The sequence below is a fragment of the Physeter macrocephalus genome, chromosome 9, assembly GCF_002837175.3.
Source record: "Physeter macrocephalus isolate SW-GA chromosome 9, ASM283717v5, whole genome shotgun sequence".
In the NCBI taxonomy this organism is placed as follows: domain Eukaryota; kingdom Metazoa; phylum Chordata; class Mammalia; order Artiodactyla; family Physeteridae; genus Physeter; species Physeter macrocephalus.
The window spans coordinates 56,474,084-56,496,941 of NC_041222.1; the positions used below are offsets into that span (position 1 = coordinate 56,474,084).

Consider the following 22,858-nt stretch of genomic DNA (forward strand, 5'->3'; position numbering starts at 1 on the left):
AGTCTCTCGCTCATAGTAAAGAGCTTTATTGTGACTGTCCTTGACTTTTTAAATCACTCTCTAGTTATCTCGTTGGTCTTTATATCAGGATGCTATTGAAGAATTCCCTATTTAGGGGAAAGAAAAAAAAAAGAATGCTCTAGCCACTTAATGATTATTTGTTCCAATGACAAATAACCTTCAATTTGACCCTACTTTCTAGTGAATAGATTCACATTTCTTGAACAATGTCTATTCCGGCTCCTTACCAACATATGACAAATAAAATTTTCTCATGGTCATCAAAAATGTTGTAGAGGTTAGGAATAGGCCAGGGTAGCAGCTATGCAAATAACACTTAAGCACACTTTACATAGTTGACAGGGAAAAGTAAGAGGCCTCTAGGCCAGCTATTTACTTTTCCACTTACACTAAGCAAACAGACCCCCAAAAAACAATAAAAGCGTAGCCTAGCAAAGGAAGAACATTTTTTAAAAGGATCAATAACTCAGCAAAATTTTTGTCACATTTTAGTTTAATATTAAAAATAGAAGAAGCAGCTCTGTTCCTTCTGTTAAATGTTTCTGTGAACATAAAACTTTTGTAAAATATAAAGTTTGAAAAAATAAAAATAAAAGAAAGAGAACCAGATCAGCCTAGGCATATTTCACAGGGAAAATGTAACTTCAAATTTGCCTTAAGTATTTTTTCTATTTTTGCAGCAAAATATTATATGAATGCACTTAATGACAAACAGTATGCTCAAAAAGAATAAGCGTATTTGAAAAGCACTTGCACACCCACTATTTTACTTTATCCTCACTACAATCTTGTAAAACAGGTGAATTGAGCTTATTATTCCCCCATCTTTATGCAACTGGGACTCAGGGAGGTTACTAATAAGACCCAGGTAACAGCAAATTATCAGACGATTCAAAATTCTCATCCAAATCTCCTTACTTCTTACTCCAGCATTTCACCTGTTGCATTTCAAACAGAAGGAATATAATACAAGGGATTGGGTACAAACATGTTGGAGAAGCAAAATCAGAGAGAAGCAACATAAGTAGACAGTGATGACTACCCTTGTGGTTAGAGTTATTGGAAGGAGAAGAGAAGGATGAGGCTGGAAGAGAGGATGCAACATTCTTAGAATCTGGTGTGAGGTCTTGGTGCCAATTCACCATCCAAATATATTTCTCAAGGAAACTCAATATCCATGTCTTTTGACATGTAACCCAGCCTCTTTATTGATTTTTGCATTAAAATAAAAATACAGAAAAATATTTTAAAACACTGTAACAGAGCATATACAAGATTTAAAGGCATTCCTGAGAAATGGAATCATCCATGGCTCTTGCCCCAGCCCGGTGCTGCAATCCCATTTGCTCCCCCAAGAGGGCGGTGGCAGGCCCCAGTTGGGAAGAAGGACTAGGGTCCACCAAAGCACTTTGGGAAAGTGGGGCCCTCTGGATGTACCTCATTTCAGGAGCTCCCTGACCTAGGAATAATGCAATGTTGGAGGCCTGAATGATCTTAGTGAACCATAAAACTTAAGTACAAACATTCCTGGGTGTTAACCATATATTCAAGCACAACCTGAAATTTTTTTAAAATGTTTTGAACAATTATAATTGACATTTATTGAGCTTACTATCTGTCAAATACTTTACTAAGTGCTTTTCTGTATCGTCTCATTGAATCCTCACCAAAACCGTATGTGGTAGTTACTTTTACTATTCCTATTTTAAAGACAGGGAAATTGAAACTAAGAGGTTCAGTGCCTTACCCAAAGTCACACAACTAATGCATGGACCTGTTATATGAACGTAGGCTGTTTAATTCTAGAAACACATTTATAACCAGTGTTGTTTTCTTCTATGTCACTGGAAGCGTGACTTTGTTTTTTTTCCAATTCCTGTTCTACACCCCTCAGTTTTCCGGGACATATGAAAGACCTGTTATTGTTTGGCCAAGGGTATAAAAAGTCAGAAAGGATATAAGCCACAATTTGCTTCCTGATTATATTATGCTCATATACATCCTGTCAATTACAGTTCTTTACACCAAGCAGTGAGTCACGCTTTTTGGCCACACAATGTGGTTTTTCCCAAAACATGCATTGTGTATATTATAGCTGGTGTGATTGACTTGTATAGCAACTACTACTTCATATATTTTGTTTTGTTTGCTGTTGGTTTTTATTTCTTCTGGAGGAACCCAGTCCTAAAGCATCATTACACTGCTAACCTAGAAGTGTGAGTTAGGGAATTATGAATACCATTTACAAATGCACCTGGTGGCAACTCAGGACTTTATGAGAAGACACTAACAAAAAACTAGAAAAAGAATAAGATGAGATAGGAAGGTGAAATTCCAGGGTTTGATTGATTTCAACCAGATTTACAGGGGTTTGTTTTGTTTTGTTTTTTGTTTTCCTCCCTCCATGTATGTTTGTTTCTGTGGTATACTTAAAAAGAAAATCCATTCCCTACTCTTCTGTTAATACAAAAGGATTCCTCACACCAACCCAAGGTCATTACAGTGCAATTAATATTGTATTCTGCCAATAAAGTTGTTAGTTATGTATTATTACATTCTCCAGGCATAGATGATGGGCATAAATTTGGAGAAATTCTATCAGGAAAAAAAAAGAGAAATGTAGTAATGGGAACATGCCATCTTCCATTTGAAACAGGACATTTGCCAAAACAAGAAAGTAAGCTAACCAGAATTTCAACACCTCCTCGGTGTTAGGAATTTTCACCTTTATTACTAATGTGCAAGTCGGCCTCTTTCACCTCCTAAACACTTGCCAACGCAGAGACCTACACTGCAGCAATTGGGAAGCTACTATCCTACTCTCCAAAGATAATCACCCTCCGCACAGTTAAGTGTTTGCCAAAACCATGGATTCAGGAGCTCTAAAGGGCTCTGAAAACATAATATTTTAATCATTGCGTTTCAAAACATATGCTTAAACTGCATTTTCCAGCTAAGGAGTGGTCTTGGCTATCATTCATATCTCCCTCACAAAGGGAAGTTCTCAGGCCAACTTGGCAGCTTTGAACAATTCGGTTGATCTGGAAATTTTTCATCTCCCCAGTTAGCATTCTTCATGTCCAAATCCAGGTGCCAAAACTTTTACTGAGCGATAGACAACTGCTTAACTGCCTCTCTCACCTGCTACTGTCACTGAGATAGAACTACTACGTTTAGAGCTACTTCAGGAAAAGAATTGTCAACCCATATGTTGCAAAGTGACTGTTCCACGTCCCGTAGCTGTTTCAGTTAGTGCCACTATGCAACCTCTCACCCAGCAGCAGCTTTGAGCCTATTACGTGGCTCAGTTGAACCAGGAATTGAGCTCAGGACAAACAGCACATTGGGGTAATCCATACACCTAGAGTGACCACACACTCAGTTTGCCTCAGATGGTCCTGGTCTATGCTGATTGTCAAGAGCCCATTTCCTCTCACAAAGTTGTACCAGCTGGGACAACTTATGCGGTCACCCTGATTACATCTATAAAAGACCAAGGGACCAGGATGAGATGCATCTTAAGCCAGAACTTCCTCACTGGTAAGTTTCATCGTTCCCCTCCTCTTCCTCTTGGTAGTTGCCAGCAATTTCACCACTAAAGCTTCAAACCATAACCTATTGTACCTCTGGCATTTATTCCAGAATCTGACATAAAGGGTAGTAACCTTAGAATTCTGCGTGATGGAACATGTCAAATCACAAGGCATATTGTTCATTCATACCATCCAAACATATTTATTGTATCCCTACTATTTGCAGGAACTATGCCAGGAACTGGGGACCTACAATGAAGCAGGTAAATTACTGCCCTCAAGGGGATTGCAATCTCATGGAAAAGATGGATTTAAGACAATTTTAGTGATATAAGTGGTACAAATATCATGTACAATAGGGGTGTACAGAAGGGCTAACTAACACAACCTTGAGAAATGTAGGGAGACTTCTTGAAAAATGTGACATGTAACTAAAGGAAAAGAAATGAGATAGAAGGTTCTTTTCTACATGTTACAGACAAAGGCACATTATGAGAAGGCAAGTCTGCAGGATGACTAAAGTGAAAATGAGAGGATGAGTAACCAGACTGGCAATAGGGTTGTAGAAGGGCACAGAGTAGGCCATGTATGTCGTTAAGGAGATTGGACTTTATCCCGGGGCAATGAGAACCAGAACCAGGCTTTCATAGAAACGTGACTTGATCAGATTCAATTTTAAAATGATCACTCTGGCTACAGTATTATGACTATGAAATCATGAAACTCTTTTTGTTCTTAGGGAGAGGAGTGGCATTATTTCTGTGTTTTATTTGAATGTGTTGAATTGAATCATCTATGGAGAAAAGTCTCCTTGATAAAGTCAACCATGACTCGACAGTGAGGCACTCTGGGCTCAGTTGCTAGTTCCAGGGCTTAATTTTCTGGTGTCCTTGGCCAAACCACACTAGGCTTACTGGGACCTCCATCTCCTTGTCTATAATACATGGACTGTTGTATTCACCTTTTACACAGGGTGATGTGAGGAACTGCTAATGAAATGCAGCCAACTTAGAAAAAAACAATGTTACAGAAATGCTTAATAAGTCCAAGTAACAGCCAAAAGAGATGAAATGTGTGTGTCAAATGTTCAAGTGTACAGTGGAAGGGTTTCAACTACAAGATTTAATGATCTGGAGGCTCATTCTCACTACAGCTGTGTCCCAGCTAAATCTGAGCCTGGGGAAGCAGTCCTTCACCAATTAAGAGATGATCATCTCAGATCACCTCTGCTCAAAGTCATGACTCTGTACCTGGACTGGGGCTCACTTTCATAAGAAGCCTTCCCAGAATCTGATGAGTCCAAGCCACAACTTAAGAAATCACTCTGAAACTAAGCTCTGGAGGAAAATCATGCACTAATTAAATGATGTTTAAAAATAAAATAATTGGGCGTAAAACGGTAAGATCAATGACCATCTCCATTACCCTTTTCAGGTGTTGCAAAAGACCAAACTCTTTGGATTTAAATGTAAGAGTTATTGATACGAATAACCATTATTCATTGAGTGCTATCTATATGTTCTTTTAAGTATTTTGGCAAACATTCGATCATTAGTTCCTCTCACTAGAGAGTTGTAATTATTCCCTATTATATCTTATTTCTCAGCACTTGAGTTTGGAGAAGTTACGTCCTTCCCATCTATAAAGTGACAGAGCTTGAATCACAACCCAGGCTGGTACAAATCTCGGCTTATGCTCAATGTCTCCACACTGCTCTGCGAAAAACTATTAAAAGGCCTATCACTGCCTTCCTTCTTGCTGGGCTCTTACTTTCTCACCCTGACCCAGTCCTGCCGCTCATACTGTCTCTGGCATGAGAAGTTGCTGTTTCCAAAATGCGAGTCAGTCAAGATAGGAAGGTTAATTTATTTTCGTGTATTCATGTCAGTGATACTATTTTTTAAAAGTACCTCATGACAACTAGCACATCACACAAAATCCCTTCACTGGGTCATGCCAATATGACCCTAAAAAGGATGAGTGATCTGTCCCATTGTAAATGTTCCATCAAGAGTATTGATGGTTCACATCAGCATATTCAACAACGTAAGAAAAAATCTGGATACTTTTCTGAGAAATAGATCCCACAGCAGAGAATACAAATATTGAGATAAGACCCTCTGGTGTATAGATCTGTAAACCCTGTAGTATCTTCTTGCTACACCACACGCCAAAAAATTGGTGGTGATGGTTGTATCAAGTAGTACTTTTTATAGCCACAGTAGACTAAGTTTTAAAACAGAACTCCATGCAAGTTCTGCAATTACACCTCAGGAATTCTGAAAAACTATGATGCAAATTCATTTAAAAATATATTTCTTAGATTATTCTAATTTTAAAACCATATGCATATTTAAATTTACACAGTCATGTACACACATACATACCAACATCCAGGCTGAACTCCAGACTTAGGTATCCAACTGCCCACTTGACATCAATCTTAACCATAATGTGTGCAAAATCAAACTCCTGATTTTTCCCATCTCGCTCATAAACTTGTTCCACCTGCAGTCTTTTTGCCATTCATTAGGGGCAATCTGTTCTTCCAGTGGCTTATCATCTTTCCTGACTCATTTCTTTCCTCACATCTCACATCCAAATCTACTATCAAGTAACCACTACCCATCACGTCTACCACCTTCATCCTGTACAGGTCACCAGCATCTCTCACTTGGAGTAGCACAATAGCTCCTAATTGGTCTTCTTCACCTACCTTTCTCTGTTATAGTCTATTCTCAACCCAGTAGGCAGAGTGATCCTTTTAAAGGATCATCTTATTTTGAGAAAAGCCAGAGTCCCTTCAATGACCTGCAGGAGCTTGCCCACTCCCATCCCCTAAGCTTGCTGAACTCATCTTCCGTGACTCTCCCCCTTGTTCACTCCACTCCAGCCACACAGATCTCCTTGCTGTTGCCCTAACACCTAAGGCAGCCTGCTGCCTCAGGGTCTTTGCACTTGGGGTTTTCTCTATTTGTTCTTTTCCAGAGAGCAGGTTTTCCTCTCACCTGCCTTCCCTAGCCACACCATTTAAAATCTCACTCCCTCACCTCAATCCCAGCATTTTGCATTTTTGTTTTCTGCTTTATTTTTCTCACAACATTTATCTCTACCTAATAAACTGTATATCTAGTATCTATTTGTTCACTGTCTGTCTCCTTAACCAGAATGTTAGCTCCATGAGACAGGAGCACAGATTTCTCTTGTTCTATTGTACTACTGCCCAGCACAGTGTGTGGCACATATGGGGACTCAATAACTATTTGTGGAAAGAAGATATGAAAGAAAACAGGATGAAGAGATAGTGCCACAGTAGTGGGGACATAAGCATAAGACTATTTCAATAGGGTGATCAGAAAAGGCTCTTTGAGGAAATAGCACTTGAACCTGAATGTTGAAAAGCGTCCAGTTATGCAATGATCAGGAAACAAAATATTCCTTGTGGATAGACTAATTAAGGATGAGTTTGACAAGTTCAAAAAGCAAAAAGGACTATGTAGGTGGATTATGGTGAAAAATGTGGATGCATCTATTTGACAAACCTGAGCAGTTACTATCTACTGTTAAAGTTTCCACTACAGATGCTAGAAAAGAAGTGTCCTCACATTTTCTGTCTGTCTGATTGTGGCAGCCAAGACTGAATAGAGGAAAAGAAGAGAAAAACATGGTAATACAGGTAAAACATGGAGAGAGAATTTTTACAATTCAGAAATAAACTTAACAGTGAAGATCCTGTTTTACTCTAAAAAAAAAAAAATCTAAAACAGTCAATTGCTCTCCTATATATCAGTAATGAACAAGTAGGATTTGAATTTTAAAATACAATATCATTTTCACTAGGGCCAAAAATACACAAATAGATATGTAAAAATCTAGCCAAAAATGTATGAAATCTATATGAGGAAAAATAAAAAACTTTGATCAAAACTCTGAACAAAATCAAAGAAGAATAAAATGCATGGAGAGATGTTCTCTGTTCATAGATTGGCGGACTTGATATTGTCAATATGTCAATTCTTCCCGACTTGATCTATAGATTCAATGCAATCCCAATCAAAATCCCAGCATTATTTGTGGATATTTAATTCCAAAGTTTGTATGGATAAGGAAAAGATGCAGAATAGCCAACACAATGTTAAAGAATGAAGTTGGAGGACTGACATTACCCAACGTACAGATTTGCTGTAAAGCTACAGTAATCAAGACAATGTGGGATTGGTGAAAGAACAGACACATAGATCAGTGAGAAGAAGAGAGAACACAAAAATACATCCACATAAACATAGTCAACTGATCTTTGACAAATGAGCAAGGGGAATACAATGGACGAAAGATAGTCTTTTCAGCAAATGGTGCTGGAACCACTGGAAATCACATGTCAAACAAGAAATGAATTGAGGCATAGACCTTATACCCTTTACAAAAATTAACTCAAAATGGATCACAGACCTAAATATAAAACAAAACTATAAAACTCCTAGAAGATAACACAGGAGAAAATCTAGATGACCTTGGATTTGGCAATGACTTTTTAAATACAACACCAAAAGCACAATCCATGAAACAAAAAATTGATGTTAGGCTTCATTAAAATTAAAAATGTCTGCTTTGCTTCACTGTTAAGTGAATGAGAAGACAAATCACAGACTGGGAGAAAATATTTGCAAAAGACAAATCTGATAAAAGACTGCTTTAAAAAATATACAGGGCTTCCCTGGTGGCGCAGTTGTTGCGCGTCCGCCTGCCGATGCAGGGGAACCTGGTTCGCGCCCTGGTCTGGGAGGATCCCACATGCGGCGGAGCCGCTGGGCCAGTGAGCCATGGCCGCTGAGCCTGCGCGTCCGGAGCCTGTGCTCCGCAACGGGAGAGGCCACAGCGGTGAGAGGCCCGCGTACCGCGAAAAAAATATATATATATATATACAAAGAACTCTTAAAAATCAACAATAAGAAAATGAAAAATCTGATTCAAAAATAGGCCAAAGACTTTAACAGACACCTCATCAAAGAAAATACACAGATGGCAAATAAGCATACGAAAAGATGGCCCACGTCAGAGACACCGGGGAAATGTAAATTAAAACAATAATGAGATATCACTATACACCTGTTAGAATGGCCAAAATCCAGAACATTGACAATACCAAATGCTGACAAGGATGCAGAACCACAGGAACTCTCATTCATTTCCAGTGGGAATGCAAAATGGTACAGCCACTTTGGAAGACAGTTTGGAGGGTTCTTATAAATCTAAGCATATTCTTACCATAAAATCCAGTAATTGTGCTCTTTGGTATTTACCCAAAGAAGCTGAAACTTATGTCTACACAGAAACCTGCATACTAATGCTTGTAGTAGCTCTATTTATAATTGCCAAAACTTAGAGTCAACCAACATGACCCTCAGTAGGTGTGTGGTAACTAAACTGTGGTATATGCAAACAATGGAATATTATTCAGAACTAAAAAGAAATGATCCATCAAGCTATGAGAAGACATGGAGGAACCATAAATGCATATTTCTAAGTGAAGGAAGCCCATCTGAAAAGACTACATACTGTTTGATTCCAACTATATGGAATTTTAGAAAAGGCAAAGGTGTAGAGATAATAAAAAGATCAGTGGTTGCAAGGGGTTAGTCGGGAGGGAGGGATGAATAGTGAGAGCACAGAGGATTTTTATGGTAATAAAACTACCCTGTGTGATACCATAATGGTGGATATATTTTTATATGTCATATATATATTTATATGTCATTATAAATTTATCAAAACTCATAGAATGTACAAAGTTCAATGAACTCTAATGGGATTTATGGACTCTGGTTGGTAATGATATATCAGTATAGGTTCATTGGTAATAAATGTACCACTCTGTGAGGGATGTGACTAAGGGGGTGTACAAGGGGTATATGGAAACATTTGTACCTTCTGCTCAACTTTGTTGTGAACCTAAAACTTTTATAAAAAATGAAATCTATCTTTTAAAATGAGGGACAGAGAGAAGGTAAAAATAACACCTAGATTTTGGCCTAAGCAACTGGGAGAATTGTGGTGACAATACTGTGCTGGGGACACTGGAGGAGAGGAAGGTATTTGGGGCTCGGACAAGAGTTCCACTTTGTAAACTACTCTACAAATTTTAACCCTTTGAAAACCAAGAACACATGTCATAACATGTGATACTAAATTTACTGCTTCTGTGTGTCTACAGTTGGAAATACCATTTCTCCTACCTTTGTGCATATACTTGAATTTGAAATAACAGTTCTCCTTTTATCATTGGGCGTATACTTGAATTGCTCTAAATTTTTCTTCATATCTACTCATACAGATAAGTATACTCAGATAGAGATTACTTAACTGCCCAAGGTGGCTTCACATTAAGAAAGAACCCCAGGCTAGTGAAAGAAGAGGAATGTCAGAGGTGAGGCTGTGAGTTCCATGCTGTTGTGGGTGGCTGTGATCCCTGCCTCAAATCCCAGACTAAATCTTGGAAGAGGATATGTCCATAGAAGTTTCCAGATAGATTGAAGGGCTTAAAAGTAGAGGACACTGGCTGTCCCTTTCCTGACTGGGACCCAGAGAGTTGAAGGGCCCAACTGTCTCTATCACCCAGCAGGGGCAGGACCAGGAAGGTAAGCTACAAATAACCTCGCAGAAGGGCACAGGAGTCCCCCCAACATTTATCATCATGCTGAAGTGGTTAGTTTAACAAAATGTTTCCCATGAGCCAGAGAAGGACACAGTGACAGGGCAAAGGAGGGAGGAAGGGGAGGAGAGGGTAACGGAGGAGAGGGGAGAAAGAAGGGAATGAGAACTGAGCCTAAAGAGACCTTACAGTCAGGACTAGAAGTAGGTGACCTAGGTGAGCAGCCACTGGCCAGATAAGGACACCCGTATCTCAGGGGAAAGCAGCGTGAATAGTTGACAGTGGAGGACCAGATGCCCCTCTCCCTGCCCTGCCTGGGCACTATATAAGCACACAGGAGAAAGAGCTACAGCTTCATAAACAGAAGACAAAACCTTGAATTACCTGAAATTTACATCAAGCCTCCTGGACTAATAGGAGGCGTGAAATAACAAAATAAGTCCAGTTGGAGAAAACCAAAGTTATAATACAGTTTTTCACCCCTGATTATAGGGAAAGCCTTGTATGTGCTATGTATAAATGCTTTCAGGGCTCACCAAAAGACTTGGGTCTGTTTGATTGACAAAGAGTGTGCCAGTTCCTCTGCTCAAATTATTCGTGATTCAACTTCAAAACAAAATGTCCCTATTGTTCTTCTTTCAGCCTTCTAGCTCAGTTTATTTGAAGCATATCTGGAGAATCGCAAGGTAAATTTTTTAAAAAGTTATCATCTGAACTACATATGTTCCTAGATGAATCAAGATGTCCTTGATATGCTGCAATCAAAATAAAATGTAGCTATCAGCTGGATGCTGAAGTGGGTATAAGACTGGCACTGTCATCCAACTACTGGTTTAAGTATTTATGTTCATCAAAACAAGTTCATATTTTTCATCAAATGACTTTTTAATAATCGATATGCATTTAAACTTTAAAATGCTTTTCATGTTAAAAGCACTTTTAATATCATTTATATATTCTATAAATTGGAATGGTTTGAAAATGTCATTTAATTTAAAAAAGGCTGTTACTGAAAATATTTACAAGCTACTGTTCTATGTGACATAAAAGTTTTCATTTTAAGGACAATATTGTGGCAAATATCACTCGTATAAACTGTCAATATCTGTCTTATCATTAATAAACACTAGCTTAATACTACTAATAATATCTATTTCCTTTTTTATTGTGGAAAGAACACTTAACATGACCTCTACCCTCCTAATAAATTTTAAGGGTATAATATATTACTGTTGACTATATGTATGATGTTGTAAAGTAGATCTCTAGAGCTTATTCACCTTATGTAACTGAAACTTTATGCCTACTGATTAATAATCCACCATTTCTCCCTTCCCTTAGCCCCTGGTAACCACCATCCCAGTCTATGATTTTATGAATTTGACTTTTAGGTACCTCATATCAGTGGAATCATGCAGTACTTGTCTTTCTGTGTCTTGTTTCTTTCACTTAGCATCATGTCCTCAAGGTCCACCCATGATGTCACACATTAAAGAATTTCTTTTTTTTCTAAGGCTAAATAGTATTCCATTCTATGTATATATCACTTTGTCCTTTTCCATTCATCTATCATGGACATTTAGGTTGTTTCCATGTATTAGGTATTGTCACTAGGGCTGGAATGAGCATGGAAGTGCCAACATCTCCTCAAGGTCCTGATTTCAATTCTTTTGGATAAATACACAGAAGTGGGATTGATAGATCATATGGTACTTCTATGTTTAATTTTTTGAGGGACTTCCATACCGAATAACCATTTCTTGGTTGCTGTTCTACACAACAAGCAGTGTTAAGAATTTACATTTATTGTCTCTTTTAATCTTTCTCTCAGCTCTTTGAAGCAGATACCATTGCTACCTCCATTATCACATTTGAGAAACTGAGACTTAAGTAACTTGCCCCAAGTCAGACAGGTAAAAATCGGTGGACATACCTGACTTCAAAGCCTGAAAGCTTAACCGCCAGAGAGTTTCCGCAATGGTTTCTAAAAACCCAATTCATGAGCAATAAATGGAAAAGTCAAGAACAGAGAGGTCTAAATCCCTTGTGATATTGGGTCACTTTAGAAAATACTGGAACTTTACTGATACCTGTGAGTTACATTTTAAGAACACAGTTCCTTTCTCTCTAGTCTCCCTGGCAGCAGTGATCTGACAGAGGTCACTGTAGAACAAAATCTTCCTATACCTGGACATCAGGGGGAATTAAGTTTTTCTATGAAATAATTACATAAACACTAGAGTGATAAAGGATTTTGAGATACCAGAAATAAACTGAGAATCTCCCTTTATGGCATTAGTGAGGCCAAGAGAGCACCGTTGGAGGAGAAAAACTCGATATTACCAGAAACAGGCCAGCTCAGGGGAAATCAGTTGTGCGCCAAACTCCACATTCCTCATGTGGGACCATCATCTAGTAGGCTCCACAAACATTGGGGGCCTCAAATCCATGGCATACACTCTGTCAGTGCCCTCACCTACAGCTGTGTGTCTCCACATGTAACCAACAGGTCTCAACTTCTTCATGATAAGGAGCCTTGAACGAATCCTGGCACATGGAGGCTGTGTGGCAAATTCCAGAGAACAAGGCAGATAACAAGGCAGATCTATATGTACAGACATGGAATGATATCCCAGTGAAAAAATGGAGCACAAAGTACTATGCATCACAAGCTACCATTTGTATGTAAAAGATAGATATACATAGAATATTTCTGAAGAAATAAATAAAAATACTGATAACAGCTGTTACCCCAAGGGAGGAATCTGGGTTCTGGAAAGAAGTATGGTAGTGGAGACCTTTGCTCTTTGTGCCCTCCTGCATTATTTGCATCTTTTGTTAAATGGAAATGCTACTTCTTCAAATTAATAACTAAAAAATCATAACCCCCTTGAATACAAATCATTTTGGAGAATCACTAATCCCTGAAAGAATCTTTCGTTCAATATTTGTTTTTTCAAATTTATCCTCTCAATTTCTATAAAACTAGTCCTGTTATGGTTTATTCCTACTACCATGAACTACATGTTACTGGAATGAAAATGATTTATTCTTTTCACCTTCACTATTTTTAGGGTGCAAATGTGATGATTGCCCCAGATGTTTCTGGTACTAATAATAAATTTGACCCTCAGGATCTAGTCTAGGGTATACTGGACAGGTCAGGAGTCCCTCTGGGGCAGCAATGCCAACTCCTTTTCTAGTCACTCTTCCCAGTCTTGTGAAAAAAAGAAAAAAAAATCAAAACGCAAACATGTCAAGACAACATGCTTCAGAGGCCTGGAAATTACTTGGGGAGTTGAGATATCGTAGATTCTAATCTTTATATCCGGACCTCTGATGATCTCACTCATAACTCTCTTGACCCTACCTGGCCCTCTGTTTTCCTGTTTGCAAAGTAAAAAGTCTACACCTCCTAAGCTCACACAAACACTGTAAGGTAATGAGCATAAATGCCAAATATAATACACACTACTGTTTCTCAATCTCAACAATAAATGTGCCAAAACAGTGGCAGGAAACCACATGTCTCAGAAAACAAAACTAAAAAAAAAAAAACCTTTAAAGGTCAAGAATTACAGTATTGATTCCCACTCAATTTAGCCTTCACTTTCTCAGTGGTTGATGTCAGTGAAAAACTGTGGACTTTGGAATCTGACAAGTCCAAGCATGGACCACTAAACTGAGAGTCCCTTTAAATCAGGAACTGAGTATCATCTTTGTTGTGTCCTCAGTGTCTCCAACTGTATCCAAATCTAGCATCCCTCAGGCAATTCTCCTCCAGCCACCTTATCCATGCCCATGGCTTTCATAACCACCTCTGCCTAGATCCTCATACTTTTAAATCTCCAGGACAGACCTTTCATTTAACCTCCAGATATGTTTATCCAAATTAGCATTTCATTTTAGATGTCTAAAAGATATCTTACAACACATCCAAATCCAATGTTATAAATGTTCACCTTAAATCTGACCATAATTCAGTTTCCTATACAATAACGACCCTCCCATCCAGCAAGCTTTGTGGGCAAAACTTCTAGAGTCCTCTGTATCACTTTCCTCTTCTTCATCTCCACATCCAGTCCATCAACAAGTCCTTTCAGTTGAACCACCTAAATAGTTTTCTGACCCAGCCTCTTTTCTCCATCACATTCCCACCACCATTCCTGCACTAGGCCAACTATTTTGTCTATGTCTTGGGCTATTACCATAGTCTCCTGCCTGCTTTACCCTCACCCACTCTTGCTCCTCTCCTGTCCGCTCTCCACATTGAAACCACAGTGATCCTGTCATTCAATGCTGAAAAGTCTAGAATGGATTCAATGTTTTTAAGACAAAGATAAAAACAAACAGAAAGGCTTATATCTCCAGCTTCACACCTACACACACACACACACACACACACACACACACCAGCCACGTTGGAACCTTCCAGTCTTCCTTACTTGCCATACTCCTCTTGGCCGCATACTTACTGTTCCCTCTCTGGTTATGTTAACTCTTACTCATCCTACACTTCCAGCCCAAGCGTTTCAACAATACTTCCTTCCTTCCCAGAGCAGAACAAACATCCTATGATACACTCTTTTAACAGCATGGATCTCTCCATCTTGGCATTTATGATAGTTGCAGTTTTACATTTATTTAGGACATTGTGGTTGGCATGTATTTTTCCGTTCAGAGAAGTGCCATGAAAATAGGGGCTGGGTAGATTTTTGGTCATCATTGCATCTCTACTGCCTGACTCATGAAGGTACTTAATGAACACCTGTTTCATGAGTGTTTCAATGAATACATTTTTGTGGGGAAGAAAAATATAACCAAGTTTTGATACACTCTCTGTATGATCCTAAGCAAACAGCTCAAAATTTCTAAGTGAAATGTCTTGATCTATAAAATGAATATTAAAAATAATTGACTTACCAGGTTTGGAGAAGGATTAAATAAGGTGGTATCAGGAAACCTTTAGCCGTGTGCCCAACAGTACCTTTTGTTTGAAATTCAAATTTAATTTATGGTTTTTTAATTAAAGTGTAATTGATTTACAATATTGTGTTAGTTTCAGGTGTACAGCAAAGTGATACAGTTATAAATATATATATATTCTTTTAAAAATTCTTTTCCATTATAGTTTATTACAAGGTATTGAATTTAGTTTCCTGTGCTATATAGTAATCCTTGTTGTTTACCTATTTTATATATAGTTGTGTGCATCTGTTAATCCCATACTCTCAATTTACGCCTCTCCCATCCCTTCTGCTTTGGTAACCATAAGTTTGTTTTCTACGTCTGTGAGTCTGTTTGTGTTTTGTAAATAAGTTCAATTGTAGTATTTTTTAGATTCCACATATAAGCTATATCATACAATATTTGTCTTTGTCTCACTTACTTCACTTATTATGATAATCTCTAGGTCCATCTTTTTTGCTGCAAATGGCATTATTTCATTCTTTTTTATGGCTGAGTAGTATTCCATTGTGTGTGCGTGCATGTGCGTGCGTGCGTGTGTGTGTGTGTGTGTGTGTATCACATCTTCTTTATCTGTTGATGGACACTTAGGTTGCTTGCATGTCTTTGCTATTGTAAATAGTGCCACTATGATCATTGGAGTGCACGTATCTTTTCAAATGAGAACGTTCATCTTTTTCAGATATATGCCAAGGAGTGGGATTGCTGGATCATACGGTAACTCTATTTTTTTTTTACAGAAACTCCATACTGTTTTCCATAATGGCTACAACAATTTACATTCCCATCAACAGTGTAGGAGGGTTCCCTTTTCTCCACATCCTCTCCAGTGTGCGTGCATGTGCGTGCATGCGTGTGTGTGTGTGTGTGTGTGTATCACATCTTCTTTATCTGTTGATGGACACTTAGGTTGCTTGCATGTCTTTGCTATTGTAAATAGTGCCACTATGATCATTGGAGTGCACGTATCTTTTCAAATGAGAACGTTCATCTTTTTCAGATATATGCCAAGGAGTGGGATTGCTGGATCATACGGTAACTCTATTTTTTTTTTACAGAAACTCCATACTGTTTTCCATAATGGCTACAACAATTTACATTCCCATCAACAGTGTAGGAGGGTTCCCTTTTCTCCACATCCTCTCCAGCATTCTAAAAAATAGTATTTTAATAGAGATAAGTTCTCTCCTCCTTGACACCTCATTTGGTAATTTGAACAATGAAAGTGGTCTCTTAATAAATATACAAGTGATTTAGTAAAGACATAAGATTTGCACAGACAATGCAGTGTTTCAAACAATTAGAGGGACAAAAATGGAAAGACAAGTTCCAGGGTTCCAGGTCACAAGTTCCAGGTTACAAGGCAGTAGAAAATACAAAGTAGAAAGATAAAATAATAATCTGAGCTCAAAATTCAAAAACAACAATCTCATCCAACAAAACAAGCTTTTTAACAAACCCACATAGGAAGGAAGGGAGGAAGGGAGGGAGGGAGGGAGGGAGGAAGGAAGGGAGGAAGGAAGGGGGGAAGGGAGGGAGGAAGGAAGGAAGGGAGGGAGGGAAGGAGGAAGGGAGGAAGGAAAGAGGGAGGGAGGGAGGAGGAAGGAGGGAAGGAACGAAGGAAGGAAGGTGGGCGTGAGGGAGGAAGGAAGGGAGGAAAGGAAAGGAAATGGACAAATGGACATCTGGCAAACAGCTTATGCCTCATAAGTTTCACATTGCATATAAATCGTGGTTGAAGCCTGTCTCCGTGACTCCCCAAAGTATGAAGGTGAAGAGCTTGTTGGCTTTTAGTGTCTTGGGGGGATGTCATCTCTGCTCCAGTGTCTGCCTCTGACACTTTATCCGCTTGCCTCCCCAAATCCAGAGTTACTTGCAAGGCCCACACACAGAGCAAACGGGCATGGAGCCCCAGATGGGGTGTTCATGGGCATGACTACGACCCATGAAATCTTTTGTGAATTACCTTAAGGATTTGGACTCATGAGATGATTCTGGGTGGCCTATCCCGCCACGCCTGCTATCTCCTCCACCATCCCCATCACCCTCCGTTTCCCCTTATTTCTCAGCAATCCTAGGAATATATGAAACAAAGGACAATTCGTCTTCTACAAAGTTAAGGGGAGAAGTTCAGTACAAAGCAAATGACATATGTGTGTGTGCATGTATGTATACATAGATATGTGTGTGTGTATCGAAAGAGCAGACTTCTTCATATAGACATGGGGAACTTGAATGCAACTGGGAAAAAAAATCTATGAATTTCATCAGCTGCCTTCTGCTTTTCTTTTCTTTTTTTTTTAAAATAAATCTATTTTATTTATTTATTTTTGGCTGCATTGGGTCTTCGTTGCTGCACGCGGGCTTTCTCTAGTTGTGGTGAGCGGGGGCTACTCTTCATTGTGGTGCACGGGCTTCTCACTGTGGTGGCTTCTCTTGTTGTGGAGCATGGGCTCTAGGTGCACAGGCTTCAGTAGTTGCAGCATGCAGGCTCAGTAGTAGTGGCTCACAGGCTCTAGAGAGTAGGCTCAGTAGTTGTGGTGCACAGGCTTAGTTGCTCCACAGCATGTGGGATCTGCCCAGACTGGGGATCGAACCCATGTCCCCTGCATTGGCCGATGAATTCTCAACCACTGTGCCACCAGGGAAGGCCTCTACTGCTTTTCTGACTGAGCAGACAAGGATACCAGCTATATCCCTTTCTATGTTTAGTCACTTGGCTTTTCTGTGATTCCACCACATGAGCAAAATTGAGCACTGCCTCGTGAGATTGCCATCCCTCTTCTCCCTGGCAGAAGAGGAGTTCCCTTCACCCTTTGCCTTCTATGAAAAACAGCAATAGCACTTGCCTCTAGGGGCCTAGTGGCCACTTGACCACGGGAACCCTTTCAGATTGATCTAACTCCTTCCCTGAAAGTACACATTAGACTGCCAAGCACCACTCACTAGCCCTCCAGACTAGCTCAGGCCCACCTGAATTATGTTTACATAGTCACCTAGACTTTTTTTTTTTCATGGAGTTCATCAAAGTTCACAATTGCATTTTTTGTTTGTTGTACCCAGTGACCTCAGGCAATTGAATCTATCCCACAGATTTGGTTGAGAACCTTGAATGTCTATGCACATATGTCTTGCAAATTCTTTTGCTTTGTGGCTTAGTTGCAAGGTACTTACCCTCAGAGCAGTCCAGTGTGCCCAAAGAAACAAGGGTTGATCGTTTATGGAAATTGTCTCTGGAATATGCTGAAGGTGCTTTAAGGACAAGTTTTTAGTACCCTCTCTTGGAAACCTGTATCTCCACTTCCCAGGGGCTCAGGATTTTAAAGATCAGGCTTCCTAGCTTCTTCAACCTCTGCAAGCTGAGATAACATTTATCTCCAAATGGACTGTAGCTCCATAGGGGCAGAAGAAGTATGGGTTCTGCTCACCCTTGTATTCTCAGTGTCTAACCCAGCACCCAACATATAAGTGATATCCAAGAAATACTTAAGGAAGGGAGAAAGGAAGGAGAGAAGGAGGGAGGGAGGGAAGGAAGGATTGGCCGGGAACTTTCTTCCCATCTGGTTCCTTTAAGGTCTCTGCCCACTTTTTCTTCTTAGATTAATTTATAAAATTCTTAGATTAATTAATTAATTAATTCTTAGATTAATTTATAGAATCCCATAAGGACAACTACTGGTTATAAATAAACTATAGCCTCTCAGGAATTCTCAGGCAAAAAGGGAGAGACAGATGAAAGGAAATGAAGATTAAAGGCTAATATTTACCTAAATGGGACATCATAAAACTATCAAAAGACGAGACTCAATTTTAAGGTTTTCTTTCGTGGGTTACTCATGGATTAGTAAGAACTAGGAATATTTAGATTCAAAATAAGATATGATAATTATAAGAGAAACAGACACAAATTGCTGTGAGACTATGGTGTTGAAAATGTATTGATCCCACCTTGGGGAGTAAGGGAAAGTGTGTTACCTGAGCTCTTTAAAGAAGCTGACATTTGACCTGGACTTTGAGGAGTGAGCTGGAGATTGTGTCAGGGAAAAGGAAGAGAACATCATGTAGCAGAGGAAATAACATGGTAAAGACCCAGAGATATGAAAGGGGCTGATGATTCAGACACTGGGGAAAGGTTTGGGAAAACTAGAAAAGAAGATATAAATTGAAAGTTGTGGGAGACTGAGCTAGAGAGAGAAATTTTCTTCTATACATTCCCCACTAGAACTGAAGCAGAGAAGGAAGCGGGCAGAACCTGGACAAATTTAAGGAGGAAAAGTGATAGAGGAAAATGCAATAGAGGGTTTTGCATGTCCAAAGGACAGAAGATAAATACCACTGTTCCGCAGTCTGACTTTGCCCCACTGAACAACTTTATTTAACCTCTCTAAGCCTCACTTTCATCACCTGGAAAAATTAATATAATACCCGCCTCAAAAACCCAGCATGCAGCCAGGCTTTTAAAAATATTAGTTTCTGCTCATCTTTTCTCCCAAAGTGCCTTGCACAAGACGGGTGGGGGGTGGGGAGGGAAGGAGATGGAAAATAGAAAAAAATTTTTAATATTTGTTTTCTTTTCCTTACGAGTTTTGCTTCACTTCCTTTAACCATCCTTGATCTCTCTCTACCACCACCTGCCTCAAGCCTAGTTCCCCCAAGCAACCAGTGTTGGCTTTGACAGGTCATAATTTCTTCGGATGGATCCTTTTTTTTTGCCATTGTTTGCTTCAGCTGTCTTCCCAGATCTTGGCATCTCTATATGTTCCTATCCCTCGAACAGAAGCATTATCAAAAGGTTTCGGTTTTCAGTTTGTAATTACTGGGCTGAGTACCAGGGCTCTTTTCACCTCCTGCCCAACCCATATCCTCCCTAATTCCCACGACCACCAACCAGTCAAGTTTCCACACCGGCAGGCAGAAAAGGAGTGTGTGAGGCTCCCTGGGAGCCTGGCTATTGTTTGGGAGAACTGGAAGCCACCATGCTCAGAGAGTCCATCCTCGCTCCTCACCACACACCCTGCTTCCTGTCAATCATCCTGGAACACCGAGTGCTGGGCAGACAATTTTGTCCACAGGATGTTTGTTTGCAGACACTGCCTTCCAAGTCTCAAAGCTCAAGACTTCTCGTGACAATCCAAACACTAGAATGAAAAAGGGGGGAAAACCCTTGGGCAGTTCTTTTAAAGCCTAATAAAGTCTACTTATATTCAAAAGTAGCAACAGGTTATCTCAGCTTGCAGAGGTTGAAGAAGCTAGGAAGCCTGATCTTTAAAATCCTGAGCCCCTGGGAAGTGGAGATACAGGTTTCCAAGAGAGGGTACTAAAAACTTGTCCTTAAAGCACCTTCAGCATATTCCAGAGACAATTTCCATAAACGATCAACCCTTGTTTCTTTGGGCACACTGGACTGCTCTGAGGGTAAGTACCTTGCAACTAAGCCACAAAGCAAAAGAATTTGCAAGACATATGTGCATAGACATTCAAGGTTCTCAACCAAATCTGTGGGATAAATTCAATTGCCTGAGGTCACTGGGTAATTTCTGCAGTCCAAATGTTTGAGACTCTAATGATTACATATGAAGCGATTGTGTGAAAAATGATTTTAAAACAATATATGTTCTTCAGGGAGCAGGTAAGAGAGTTTTCCTGCATGTTAATAGTGAAAAGATCCCCCGGTCGTCTTCTTAAGTCACTCAATAGTTTACTTGAGATCTCTTGGCCTGTCTATTCCTACAGCTTCTATATAATTATTACACAGGAATTTTGAACCTTTGTATATTTACCTGCTACAACTTACAATCTTTATATCTCTAGGAAATTAACCTAAGCTCTCTGAGATTATTTTTGCCTGTGAAAAAGGATCATTACAGAAACTCCACTGGATGGTACTGAAGCTCAATTGAGATCAAGTGTGAAAGGTGACTGGCATGCAATAGACGCTCAATAAACAGTAACTTAGAAAATAGAAAAGCAAGGGAAATTTGAGAGACAATCCCAGGACTGGCTTTAAAGTGGCTCTGACTACCACTTTCACTCTCTCAACCAAGTATTAAGGACAACCCAGCAATAATTCTGGTACATCAAAGAAAGTCGCAGAGGTCTTCAATAAGAACCATTTTGAGATAAGACATGGAAAGATGATCCAAAATACATTATCTAAAGCATCCTAAGTCCAAAGAATTTGTCAAGTGGGTTACAGGTTCATGAGTAGAAGCAAGAACAAAAAGCAGTATGTTCCAGTTCATCTCTGGAACATTAACACACATCTATCAAGGAATGCTACCACCAAAGCAGGACTCTCACAGTTCTTGCAGAAGACCAGCTTGTACTAGATACACCTGGGGTAGATCATTAATTACACTGACTTAGGAGCTTTTGGAAACACTTGTTCAAGTTCTGGCCAGATTTCCATACAGTACTCAACTGCTCTAACAGAAAATTAATTCCCAGGATATTACAAGGATATGTATAGTCTGAGAGTTTTCAAAAGAAATCTCTAATGTACCAAATGTGGGTTTTGGGAAAACTCACTAAACCAGGTCACCAAACGCTCAAAATTTGTGGACTATATACAAGAGAAAATTATATGTTGTTTTAATAATTTAAATAATGCTGACTAAAATTAATTGTATCATTTTATATGTATTGAACTGGCAAAGATTTAAGAAAACAACCATCATCAAGAGGCAGGATCAAGATAGCAAAGTAAGAAGATATTGAACTCACCTTCCACCATGGACACACCAAAACTACAACTAAATATAGAATACCTCCCTCTGAGAATGACCTGAAGACTAGCTGAACATCTTGTCTACAACTAAGGGTATTCGAAATAAACCACTGAGACAGGTAGGAGGGGCCAGAGACAGTCTAGTCAGGACCCACATCCCTAGTGTAGTGACCCACAAGTGGGAGGGGATATCACAAACACATAGGTCCTCCCTAAGGAGTGAGGGGTTTGAACCTCACATAAGCACCCCAGTCCCAGGTAATGGCATCAAGAAGACAAGCCCCTGTAACCATAACATTTGGCTATGAAAATCAGTGGGGCTTACATCCAGGAGAGCCAGAGGGCTGTGGGAAACCAAGATTCCTCTCTTAAAGAGCATGTGCACAAACCCACTCATTCCAAGTCCCAGGGCAGAGGCAACAATTTGAGAAGCTTCAGGGCCATATGTGAAGAAGATTCATTGGCTAGCTTTAGGATGAGTGCTGAAGGGGCAGAGATCTGTGTAGGCACCATTTCTGACATTCACCATTTACCTTGCTAGTACCACTCACACTGCTCCAGGAACCCCCTGAGGACCTACTCCACCCCACATGTCCACCACAGCCAGCACCCCTCCAAAGTAGGTTCCAACCCACCATAGCCAGCAGGCAGCTTCAGCCAGGATCAGCAGCCCCCCACAGAAGCTTCAGCCCTGGAGAGCCTACCTCACCCATCAATGCACCCAGAATTGTTGGGCTGGGCCCCACAGGCAGCTACACTGGGGCCAGTCCCCCCAACTAGCAGACCCACAGCAACTACAGCAACACCACAATAAGAGGGAACGTGCAGCCCACACAGGAGACACCCCTGGAGCATATGGCTCTGGTGACCAGGGAAGATTGCTCTTCTGAACCCCACAGAAAACCTTCATAAGGCCACTCCCTCAGGAAGGGGAGACAAAGCTGACCTACTTAATATATA

General features: G+C 39.8%; 1 non-coding gene across 1 annotated transcript; it reads left to right on the plus strand.

The window, feature by feature from the left end:
• The first annotated feature begins 7,077 nt into the window (after positions 1 to 7,077).
• On the plus strand, positions 7,078 to 7,211 carry LOC112065810 (small nucleolar RNA SNORA31). Its single transcript, XR_002892243.1, has one exon. It is a non-coding gene; the product is annotated as a small nucleolar RNA SNORA31 (small nucleolar RNA).
• Positions 7,212 to 22,858: the final 15,647 nt, after the last annotated feature.